Source organism: Pleurodeles waltl, chromosome 7 (genome assembly GCF_031143425.1).
Source record: "Pleurodeles waltl isolate 20211129_DDA chromosome 7, aPleWal1.hap1.20221129, whole genome shotgun sequence".
In the NCBI taxonomy this organism is placed as follows: Eukaryota; Metazoa; Chordata; class Amphibia; order Caudata; family Salamandridae; genus Pleurodeles; species Pleurodeles waltl.
Window position 1 is genome coordinate 612,450,915 of NC_090446.1, and position 12,760 is coordinate 612,463,674.

General features: G+C 43.8%; 1 protein-coding gene across 3 annotated transcripts in view; it reads right to left on the reverse strand.

Annotated features, from left to right (window-relative positions):
* Nucleotides 1-12,760, reverse strand: part of CDHR2 (cadherin related family member 2) — a 497,387-nt gene that overhangs the window by 329,537 nt on the left and 155,090 nt on the right. The window lies entirely within an intron of this gene.

Here is a 12,760-nt window from a genome sequence, read left to right on the forward strand (position 1 = left end):
TTGTGCCTATTGTGACTTGCAGTAGTAGAAAATACCATAAGAGGCATGCTCAAAGACTAAAAGGGACCTTCATTTCTTGCTTTTCTTTTTCTCTCTCAGGTTATGGACATAGGCCCTGATGTATACTTATTTTATGCCGCATTACTGTCATTTTTTGACGCAAAAGCGGCACAGACTTACAAAATACAATTGGCCAATATTTATACTCTGTTTGCGCCGAATGTGCGTCAAAACATTTGACACACATTCGGTCCACACCGTGCACCACATGTATACTTTGACGCCCGAGCCAGCGAACGCCAAAATTCCGCCATGTGCGTCATTTTCTGGATGCTGGAAACCGCCTTGCGTTAATGACATGCAAGGTAGGCGTTCCCATCCAAAAAATGACTTAAACACCCATGAGGCATATTTCTGCTACCGCGTAAAAATCCCGCACGTCTGTGAGGCGTAGTCGGAGAATTATGCACAGCCCGATTTGCGTCAAAAAATAACGCCTTGGTCAGGGCAGGCGTTAAAATGGGGCAAACACACCAGTACTTAAGGAAAACACACAGAAGCAACAGAAGAGCTCCAAAAGGAAGACATGGAGGTGCTTTTCATCCAGCATGCACGCCGACGCAGAGCACAGGACTAACAACAGCAGCTTCTACAACACCAGCAGGGACCCCAAAGGCAACGCAGAAGGCAGGAAAGGATATTCCGCACCAGGACAACCCTTCTGGGACTCCGGCAATATGACATAATCCAGAGGTACAGACTCAACTGGCAAGCCATTCAGCAGCTGCTGCGCAACATTGAGCCACAGTTGCAACCCAGCTTGCAGACACCCCACACAATTCCACCAGAAACTAAGCTGCTAGCTGTACTCCACATGTTGGCAAGTGGCTACATTCAAACTACTGGTGCCCTGGTTGCTGGGATCTCACAGCCCTCATTCTCTGCCTTCCTACCCAAAGTATTTAATGCCATCATCTCCTTCACACCCCGCCACATCAGCTTCCCCAACACACAGCAGAACCAGAAGGAGACCAAACAGGGCTTCTACCAAATCAACGGCTTCCCACACGTGCTTGGTGCCATTGACTGCACATATGTACGCCTTATGCCACCTGCTGAAACCGGACATATATACCGCAACAGGAAGCACACACACTCCATCAATGTGCAGGCCGTTGTCGATCACCGGGGATTGATCACCAACATTGTGGCAAAGTAGCCTGGGAGTGTATATGATTCAATTATCTTCCGCCACTGCACCATCAATCAACACTTCCAGGAAGGACGATATGGAAATGGCCTACTTGTTGGTAAGTACTGAAACCTACTTATATACACACTGCACAACAACCCTCTAGGACAAACAACACATACACCACTGCATTGACACATGGCCAGGAACACACTGAGGTTGTGACACCGCTAGGCATGTTTGATATCCTCACCCATTTGGATACACACAACTATGGACAAATGACAGATCCAAATAACAACAGATGCCACTCTACAGACACAAGGGAACAATTTAAAACAACACAATGACAATGACATGGCCTCAACTGGCAGTACAACTTGGAAGATTAATCTTTCAATATCACATCAAGAACACTCAATCAAACACCCTTCCAAGCAATAAGTACTGTGTAAGGGGTGTGTAATGTGTTTTGCTGCAGGTCAAACACCATGACACACATAGCATGATGATGAAGGTGACATGGAATCATTGAGGCTGTACCAATATCTCACATCACTCCTGCTCTGACATTGCCCAGTACCATTAAGCAAGTGGACTGTGCTAAGAACACATATTGATGTGTCAATATTGCAAACTGCACATTCCTACACATCCGGATTGAGACAATTCCACATATACACAACAGATGTACAAGCATATGGACCTTCTGACATTGTAAATGACAACCTCACAACCAAGTTAGCCAGCTGAACTAGAACATGTTTAGTAGTATAGGTACACGTTTGAACCTGAGTCAACTTGGCAAGGGCAGAGAAATAGGTCTGCAGAGAATTTGTCACACATGGTATATTTGTGCATAGTCAATTGTCAACACGTCAGTGCTGACAACTTATGGAGATGTGTTGTACATTGTCACCTTGCTAAATCTAAGGCCCTCACTGATGTTTAACTAATTCTATTGCATATGTTAAATTGTATGGGATGTCCAGGCCATATAGATGCAACCGTGTTACCACCACTGTGGAATTGATTCTGTGTATGGAAGTATCATGTCACCCCCAGTTAAGACACATGGACACCTCTTTCACATGACATAATGCAAGGGACAACACAATGTACTACAACTCTACAAAAATACCGCTGACATCCAGTCAATCAGCCAAACACCAGTTCAGATAAGGAAACAACCCAATGCTGATGGCACATCCTAGAAGCCTAGGATTCCACACAATAACACAAACACCGATGAGTCACAGACAACACAAGAGAACGACTGCCATGCAAAGTGATAATCATGGTGCAAGCAACATCAACATTTTCTCACTCATTTTCTCTTTCAGCTGATCAGGGGTATGAGCTCCAGCCATGGATAATGACCCCATTTGCACACCCAAGCACAGCATCACAGCATGCCTATAATAAGGCACATCGGAGGACACGCACCATAGTCTAGAGGACCTTTGGCATCCTGAAGTCAAGATTCAGGTGCCTCAACATCACCGGAGGCAGCCTCCAATACTCACCTGAAATGGTGTGCAAAATCATTTTGACCTGTGCTTCCTGCACAACATATGTGTAAGGAGGAACATTCCCCTATATGAACCAGACACACAAATGCCTGAAGAGGAGGAAGAGGAGGATGCTGTCTATCAACATGAGGGGTGCCATCCAAACACAGCTGCAGGATTGTGTCGGAGGCAACATATCGTCCAAAATTTCTTTTAAATCTAATCACCATCACCACTGTTTTACCATATGTCAATAACCACATATTCTATTCACTATATCATGCTCTGGTAATCATTTTTGCATAACATTATCCCTAAGAATCATAATCAGAGTGTAGCCTCATGGAGCATTGCAAAAATACAGATTAGGATACAGAAAAATCCACATCATATTTGATGGGTATGAATGTACACCCAACTTCACACACACTGTAAATGACATATATCCTGTCCATTTCACATTTTAAGGTCAATATCATAGGAGCACAGCTATTTCACACATACATGTTGGCAGCATGGTTCATTGCAGCATATGGCACACAACTAAGACACCGTCATTCAATATGGAAAAAAATGCCTCATACATGAGGCAGTGGATGTGCTATTGCATTGGTAACAAGAAGGTATGACCACACCCTTGACATCAGTAAGTGCTACATCGGCTATCTCTGCAAGGAGTATGTGTGACAAGAATTCCATATAAGCAGCAAATGGATAGCACGAGTGCCCCAGGTATGACTAGCATTGCTGACAAGACATCCCCTGCACATGCCATCCCAGGTCATAAGTCCTGTTACTGCCATGTTCCCTGCCTCACCCCACTCTTCTTCAGAGTGCCCTGGAAATGGAATATTTGTACCCAGATAATCCCTCATCTACACACACCCAGACTCACATTCTGAATCCAGTGTGCTTCCCTCTTTAGTATGGTATGCCATAGTCATTGTTCTTCTGTCTGCATGGACCTCTGGTTGAATAATGCACTGCGTGTAGTCTGTAGGACATGTAGTCACCTGTACATCGCTTCCCATGTGAAAGGTACTGTTGGCCCTTTGAAATTGATTCTCACCTACAGGACTTGTGAGGGACTGAAGCTGCACACACATATGTATAACACTGTTATGCATTTCCGTATAAATAATTTGTGCAACACAGGCCTTGGGTTTTTGTGTTGCGTTCCAACACACAGGACAAATAAATGTTTCATTTTCCACAGTGTTGTTCCAGCTTTGACCAGTCTCAGTCTGCTCACTGTGTATTTGCCTTGTTCATTTTTGTTCCTGATTGACCCTGCATCCTGTTAGCCTGACTGGTTCCTGTGTTTGCGTCACCATAAAGGTTCCCTGTGGCTACCTTTGTCTCATAGTTGCTTTCCAAGCCCTCACTTTCCTTCTGGGGTATTGTGTCATGTAGGTCCACAGTCAACACTCAAATACGTTGTGTAGCGTAATCAGTTTACTTATTGTATCATGGGGTGGAACTTGTCTTCAAATAGCCTAATCATGGCCCATCCCTTGTGTGGGTTTCATGTATGCATGAGTGACAAAATAGTGACAGTGTACCATGGCTGTATGTATGGATTGGGTATGGTGCCTCCAGCACAACAAACAACATCAGATAATGTGCATGAAATGTCAACTCATATTAGTACCCTGACAGTCCACACACTGATTCACATTGCCCCCAGCATATTGATGGGGCTTGCGCGGTGAATAGCTGTAAGATTAATCAGCACAGAACTGATGTTCCCGGCTGCAGTGGGAATTTTAGAGGCCACCCTGTGTACAAATGCTGTGAGGAAACCTGCTGGTTTTCAAATTACTGATTCATTAACTTTGTCAGCTCACCAAGGTTGCCCTGTTGTCAGTCTCATTACACATCTGCAGTGCCATAGCTGGACTAACCCCATGTGTGTTCTCAGTTCCTCTTCGGCTTTCCTTCAATTCAGCTGTGAAGGATACTTTGTAAATGCAGGAAATGGCTCCACAGACTCATGACTAGACCTGCACGTAACTGTGACAACATGGACCCCAATTATGACTCAAGCTACACATGGCCCCACACACTTGAACTGGACATCTTTGTGCAATTAACCACTGGAAATATGTGCACACGTGCTGCTTGGTCTGCTGATCCTCCGCTGCCACAGGAGAAACATGGCTCATTTATATGACTCAAACTGTGGCGTGACATGACATTTGTGGATTGGTTTTGGGACTCGGTGTCACAAACACAGTACCCACATAGAATTTTCCAATGCCTGACTCATGGGTAGTATACAAACAAGTGCCCAGGAAGTGGTATCCAACATTCCAGTACATGTGATGGCCTAGTCTTGGAACTTTGGCATGATCAACCGTCATCTATCTATCCTGTGCATGGTTTGTCATTGGTGATGCAACATTCCAGTACATGTGATGGCCTAGTCTTGGAACTTTGGCATGATCAACCGTCTTCTATCTATCCTGTGCATGGTTTGTCATTGGTGATGCTTATGTCCCATAAAACCTAGGAAGTTCACACAGCATGTGTTGCTTTGTGTATGACAAACACATTTCCTTTCTTATTTCCACACTGAATAGCATCTGATGGTTGGACACATTGACAACACATGCGTACAAGCAGATTTGAGAAAACGCGTCTTGTGATGTTCACACAGTGGGACAACTACATTAGTAAGAGCCAATTCACACACATTGACACACAGGCATTGAGTTACTGTATTGAGTTGCATAGCCTTGCTATCCTCTATGACGCAAAACATGCCCAAACTGGGTAATACCTATGTGTATTCCACACATTTGGCCATCTATTGCATCAGTGAAGAGTGCAAATCTGGTACAACAACTAGAGGATCATGGTCCGCAGCAGTATGATCTGTCACATGTGCCCATACACCGGAATGCACAATGTAGGTGCAAACTGCCAATCTCTGTATTTTACAGCTGCCATGTACTATTAAAAATGAAAAATGACCCAAACCCAGTCAAAGACCGAAATGTTGATGCATACGCTCCAAAAAAGACGCACATGCGTAAAATAATGCTGCATATGCGTTGAAAAATGGCGCTCACTACCATGATACATCCATTGGCCCTGAGCAGTAATTCCCACACTGTACCCCATGAAATTGGTTAACTATGAAAAATATTTGAAAATATGGATGCGGGGTAATTTCTAAGCATGTGCTTAAAAAAAAAATGAAGCACAGACTGTAAGCGTTATAATATTTTGACCCATAAGAATAAAAACACACTACATTTGAGGCAGGAAATTATGTAATAGGATATACTGTTTACAGAATTGGTACAGTGGGTGTACTTTCACTTTCACTTTGCAGTATGTGATATTTCCTGACTGTGTGGCTGTGTTTTGACTTGTCTCTCTGTGCATTTTGTGAATTTGTCTCCTGTGTGGTCTTTAAATTGTCTTTTGGTGTTTTCTAAGTGTCTGTGGTATCCCGTGTAATGTATTTTTGTCATTTCTGGTGTCTAAATTTGTCTTTGTACTGTTGGGAGTCTGTTGTGGGTAGTGTTAGTTTGGGGATAGTTGGGCTGTTTTAGTGTTCATTTTTTTATTTCCCTCTCCTACTTTCCCTTCATTATCCTCTTTACCCCTTTATTACATTTTTTTTCAAGCATGTTGGGTAGGCCTCATCTTGGTAGGATGGGAGAGGAGGAGCTGGGGGGATTTATTTGGCTGGTGTGCCACTTACTACCATTAATGATTGAAGCAGGTGGCCGTGTGATACATGGGTATCACACAGAGGCAAGGAGGCTCCGGTGGGCAAAGGTCCTGTACCATCTTCAAAGAATCTACAACACACTGCGCAACGACCATCAGCTGAAACACCTTTGGGCTGACCTGGTTGCCAGGGAGCAAGACCTGCTGGACCACATGGGGATTGTGATTGGTGGCCCTATTTGTGAGTACAAATCAGAGTAATGTGCACATTTAAATACTCTGTAGTGACAGTAGCAAATTTGTTCATATGCTGCAGGCAATGTTTTTGGACATGTGGAATGCAAGTTAAACATACAGTTGCCGTGAGTTATACAATAATTCCTTCAAATTACCGTCATTTGTTGACGCAACAGCTACACTAACTTACAAAACACAACAGGAGCCTGTAAATTAGTGCTGCCTTCACGTCAATAGATGATGCAAATGTGGCTCTAACATATGTTTTATGCATGGTCTGTGAGTGTACCAGGAAAGACATGTTTTTAATCCAGATATTTTCAAGAAATAATGTGTCCCTCAATTATTTCTGATACATGTCTGAACTGGATTCTGACACATACGTAACAAGTTATAGCTGACCTGAGGTAACATCTTAGACTGATATTTGGACTTTGTTGTGCCACAATTAAATTAGGGATGGATGGCAAATGTAATGCACACAGGTTCATTTAAAAATGTTTGGTGCAACTTACCATAGCTGTGGCACATCAAATGAAGCAAATGATACTAATTGAGGGGTAACAACTATCCCTGGCCCTCTGTACATTGTACCTGTGTGTTTTACATTGGTCTTAGTCACAATAGCTGGCCCGAGCTAATGCATTTGCCATCTGTGTTACTCTATTGCCATGTACTTCTCATAAGTTATAGGATCATCATGGGATACGTGACGTTGGGGAATGCATGATCACAATGGATTAAGTACAAGATGTCATGCAAGGGACCACTGATCAATTGCATCATACATATAAAGTTGACTAATACTTAGCTAGGTTAGTTTGGCACACCCATGCTGATCAAGTCCAGCATATGTTTAATAACTAACCTCCCAGTATGGAGGCTATCACTGACATGGGTGTATGCTAAGATCAGTAGACCAGCATTCCTGTGACTGCTCTCATTCCAAAGGGACATACAAATTGAAAATTACATCATCATGATTGACACACTGGTACATTTGCTAAACCATGTATTAATAATATCACGGTATCAGTTTGCTATAGATCCGCTGATCAACCAAACTGTAAGATGATGAATGTGTCTCATCTGTGATTTCTGAAACCCATATTGGGTAAACAGGGCAATGAGAGACACATTTCAGGTGCAATTACTACACCTCTGCCCATGCAGTCTGTCATGGATGAATACAATATACACTGTAAACATATATCTCCTTGTTGTATCCAAATATGAAAACTTCCCAATCCATGGCTAGCATCAAACTGTCACCAAATAATGCATAGGTTCCCTGCCATTATGGTGTCATAGATGGCATATGTGGCTCAGGGTACCCTGTTAATGTAGCATATGTAACCTAGACACAACACAGGCCCTACATGTAAGGGACCATAGAAAGCATGATAAATCATGCCCTTAATTCAACCCACAGGTGCGTAACACAGTAAAGGATTGTCCTTTGATGCCCAAGAACCAATACCTGAGTGACTGGTACAGCAGCCCTCCAGGAAAGTGGCTTTGCATTTCTCTCATGGATACACATGATGAGAGGAATACACTCCATAAATGAGTCTGCAAACAAATGATGGAGCATGTTTGCCACCACATGATAGATAGGGCCACTGCATGTGTGCAGATATGTGTGTATCACTCACTGGAGTGCCCGGGTCTGTACATGTTTGCAGTGCTATGTCGGATGCAGTATCATCATGCCTGATAGGCTTGACTTTCTGATTTAATCTTACACACAGTAATTGTATTTGGAAGTGGTGTACAGTGCACAGACAGTGACCACATTTCTCCCTTCCATGCTTTACAGGTGGACCTACACTATCGGAGAGGTGGCTCGATTTGCGCACCCAGACATCTCCAGTAAGTGTTGATATTTCTGTTCTGTGTTGTGATTGCTGCTGTTGTGTGATTGAACCCTGTGTGTTGGACACATAGCAAGGTATGATGCGCTGGTCAATGATCGGAAATGTTCCTTGAGTGGAGTGTCATTTTTTTTCCATCTTTGAGTTGGGCAATAATTAGCGGATAGTCATATTTTGGGATTGTAGGGCAGCCATGTAGGCACGGCCATGTGAATAGGGTGACTTTTGTGGATTAAACTTATATTAAGAAAATGTAGCAGAGGACCATATCTGTGATTTAGTGAGCAAGTCAGACCCTGATTCTCACAGAATAGAGATGCCAAAGTCTAACCCACAGACTTGAGCGTCCCTATTCACTATTGAACATGTTTTACTGTATGTTTGACCTCCTAGCAGCATGTAACTCCACACATTGTGCTATGTGTATGAGGCACTTGATTACAATGGCCTAGGTCTGCATGCAGCTCATGGCCAGATGTGTGATTGCATCTATCTGCTTGTTGTAAGTCATGTGTTACTGGTAGGAAATGATGTTGAAAATGTCTGCATTCCCAAACATAAATGTGGATGGTATTGTCCAAGGTTTGGGTGTATCCTAGTTGGACATCCTCCTTACCTGTGGTGGACTGCCCAAACCCATGTACAGCTGTCCAAAGCTTCCTGGGTGTCCTTGATGTTTGAAAGTGTTTGTTGCTTGTCCATCCCCCTCAGGCCAAGGCATAGGGTTATGAAATGTGTACCTAGGACTGATGATCCAAGTTTAGTACACAGACATGTAAATCTGTAAGTCACTTGTCCAAAACTAGGACACCCACTCATGATTAGCAGCTGCATTCTATTATGGCAATTCCATTTACAACTCACAGATCTTGTGGCCCTTGATTGTCATCCAGAAGTAAGTCATTAGTTGTCCTGTCACATGTGGAGGACTTGCAGCATTTTTTACGTGACAAATGGCTGAACAATGATGCATAGGTCATTTAAGTTGTTACCCATCTTTTAGAGCATTGCTGTGCTGTTTGATAGGACATGTGTAGGCTGCGTTGGCATGTACTTCCTCAGGGACAATCAGTGATCTGTATGATGATATAGCCTGTTTCTGATACATTAGATGTATTGTCTGATTTATTTCTGGAGCCATATCACACAATGAAGTACCTAATGTTTGGTTTTATATTTTTTTTAACAGCTACCAATCTGAATCCCATCCAAATTCGGGAGTTTCAGAGCAGGACGATGCGTTACCGCCATATTCTGGATGTGGAGTCTGGGTTCCGCAACATGGCAAGACGTTATCGCCATGAAAGAGCCTCTGCCGTGTGGAGGGCATTTGCCCAAGGGGGCCCTTCGGTGTCCACCACAGCCACCATCACCAGCACCACCACTACCACCCAGGTGACACCAACCATAGCAGGCACCTTTGCTGGATTGTCAACCTCCACTGCTCCAGGACCTGCCACAGCACCACCTGCACCTCCTCCTACACGCATGGCACCGACAAGGGGACATACATCTTCAACTGGCACCCAGACCACCCCTGCTGCAGTCATTGATCCAGCAGATTTTCAGTGGATGCAACAGAACATTGACCTTATGTTGAGGAAAATGAACAGGCTGCAGCAGGAGGTGGCACAAGTGAATAGGAGGGTGCGTACCATAAGAAAGACCCTGAGGAGGGCGAACTTGTAAACATTTTACCCTCAGCCATGATTCCCTCCCCTCCCTCCTCTTTCCTGGTTCTTTTCATTAGTGGGTTTAGGGGGCTTAGTGTTAGGTTAGAATAGGCTGTTAGTTTAGTTAGTAGTAGTGGGTGGGGGAATGATACTTTTAATAACTGTTTTTTATTATGTGTGTGGGTCGGTGGGTGTTGGATGATGTTGGGGTTTTGGGCTTTTAAAAAAAAAATATATATATAAAATATAAAAATACCAAAAATATTTATATATTTGTTTAGGATAAGATAGTATGTGTTTAGGTTAGTATATGTTGTCCTCCATGTGTCCCTTCTTATAAGGGGTGAGGGGGGTTGATGTTTAGAGTATAAGTTTAGCTTAGGTTAGTTAGGGCCAGTTGTGGGTAATGTGTAGTTAGGATAGGTTAGGTTAGGTAAGGTGATTCCTCTGGTTTTAGCTTCTGTTTTTACTGTAAAATAAATATTTAGGTAACCCTTCACAGTATGTATCACATGCTTGGGGATCAGGGCCTTGGCATGGGTGAACAGTGTCTCTTTAGTATTAGCTTTTGTGTCCCATCCTGCAACCAAATCCCAATTGAGCTGTTACATTGGCACCTACACCAAAGCTACTTTGCTAAGATTCTGCCACCCATTGCACCCACCATTCAAGGTTACTATGTATCCCAAAGTATTGTTAATTTTGATGCATGTTTTCAATCTCATACACTCTGCGACCAGAATTAGTATTGAGGACACTGTGTTAAGTCTGCCTGCAGCCTGATGTCCAAGCGAAGCCTTATAAGGTGAGTGGTAGTATGATCTCATGTAGTATGGTATACATGACTCACACCTATCATTTGTTACAATGCTCAGCCAGGTTACATATTTGTACGTACACTCATACACATCCATTCATGCAGTATGATGTGTTAGGTACAATTTGGATCAAATGTCACATACGTAAGTTTTGGCTTGAAGAAAAAGTTGAAGGCAATACATTTTGGCTTAGACATCCCTTGAGGAAGTGTTATTCTGTCCAACACAGCATTTTGGTGTATAGTTTCTACTTTCCTCAGAATTAACCCTCAGGAAGGGCAGATGATGGTACAATCCAGACCACAGTGCATAGTTATCAGCCAACATTCTTTCAGGTCAGTTGTATTGACAATCTATAATCATTGACCTAAGGTAAACATCACTGATGGCCATCACGGTTGATATGTCACATTACACAGAGACAAAGTTGTTGTGCAAGTGCTATTTATTTTAAAGTTCTGTATTGCTATATGTACATTGTCCATGATTGTGAGTCCATTAGTGTGACACCTTCCATTGTGATCCTACATAAGTGCAAAAGCACATGTCATTGGACATGCTGGGGTGAAGTGTCAGACAGTGCAGAGGGACAGGATTTGCCAATGAGTTAGTGAGAGACAATCACAGGGCAGGGTGACAAGATAAACAGTGGGCTGAAAAACAGTGCTTGAGTGTAGTTGTTGCAAGACTGGCATGTTACAAAGCACAAGACCTTGGTTATAGGTGGCCATGTGGCAGGGACTAGTGCTACCGGGTACTCTTACGGGTGAAGGTGATCTGTTCCACGTCTTCATCTCCTGATGTGTGTGTTGTCTCCTTTGCCCTTGGTGGTGGTGGTTGTGAAGGGACAACACACACCTCAGTGTTTGAAGACGTGGAGTCAGACATACCGGTAGCTGCCAACTGTGGGTCTATTAAGGGCAGTACTGCAGCAAGGAGGAGCTGCTGGTTCTTAAGTATAGCAGCCACATCACTGTGGTAGGCAGCCAGGTTGGACCTGAGGGGGTCAATATTGCATTCGTGCACACATTGACAGGATTGTTGTTGTAGGTGTTGTGTCAACTCTCTTACAGCTGTGCTGATTTCCTTAACACTTTTTTCGAGTTCATGTAAAATTGATGTTCGCCCTTGCATGGCTGCTGCCTGTTCTGCAGTTGACATCATGCACGAATGCACACCCTCTAGGCCGGCTGCCATATTTTCCATCCCCACCCGCACCTCCTTGGCCAGCTCCTGCTGTACTCCAACTACAGTTCTCTCAAAGCTGGTGCCAGTGTCGTCAGAATCCTCAGCTGGGTTGGAGCTGGCAGGTCGTACAATTGGGGTGGTGGGTGGCTCCTCTGTGATGTCTGCTACTTCTGTGCTCCTCCTTGTGACTGAAGGTGGGGTCTGGAGGGTCCCAAGGACATCTTGGAGGGCCTGCTGGCTGATATTTGTCAGCTCGTCATCCTTGTCATCAGGGAAGTCCAGGACAGGCATATCTGCAGGAAAGCCATCGTCCTCTGCAATGAGATATGGTACAATTAGTGTGTCTGTGTTCTGGGATTTGTAATGTGACGTGCCTGCCTTCCTATTTGTTGCGCATTGTGATCTTGGTTCCAGTTGATTACTCCAGTCTTTCATATTAGCATTCTCCCAGGCCTGTGCCCCACCTGCATGTCACATGTATTGTGGTCAGTTTGGGGACTTGTCAGCATCACATCCTCTAGGTGTTGGTTCTGGCCAAATTGTGAAGTGACACCTTCTTGTCCTACTCAACCTTCTGTCTACT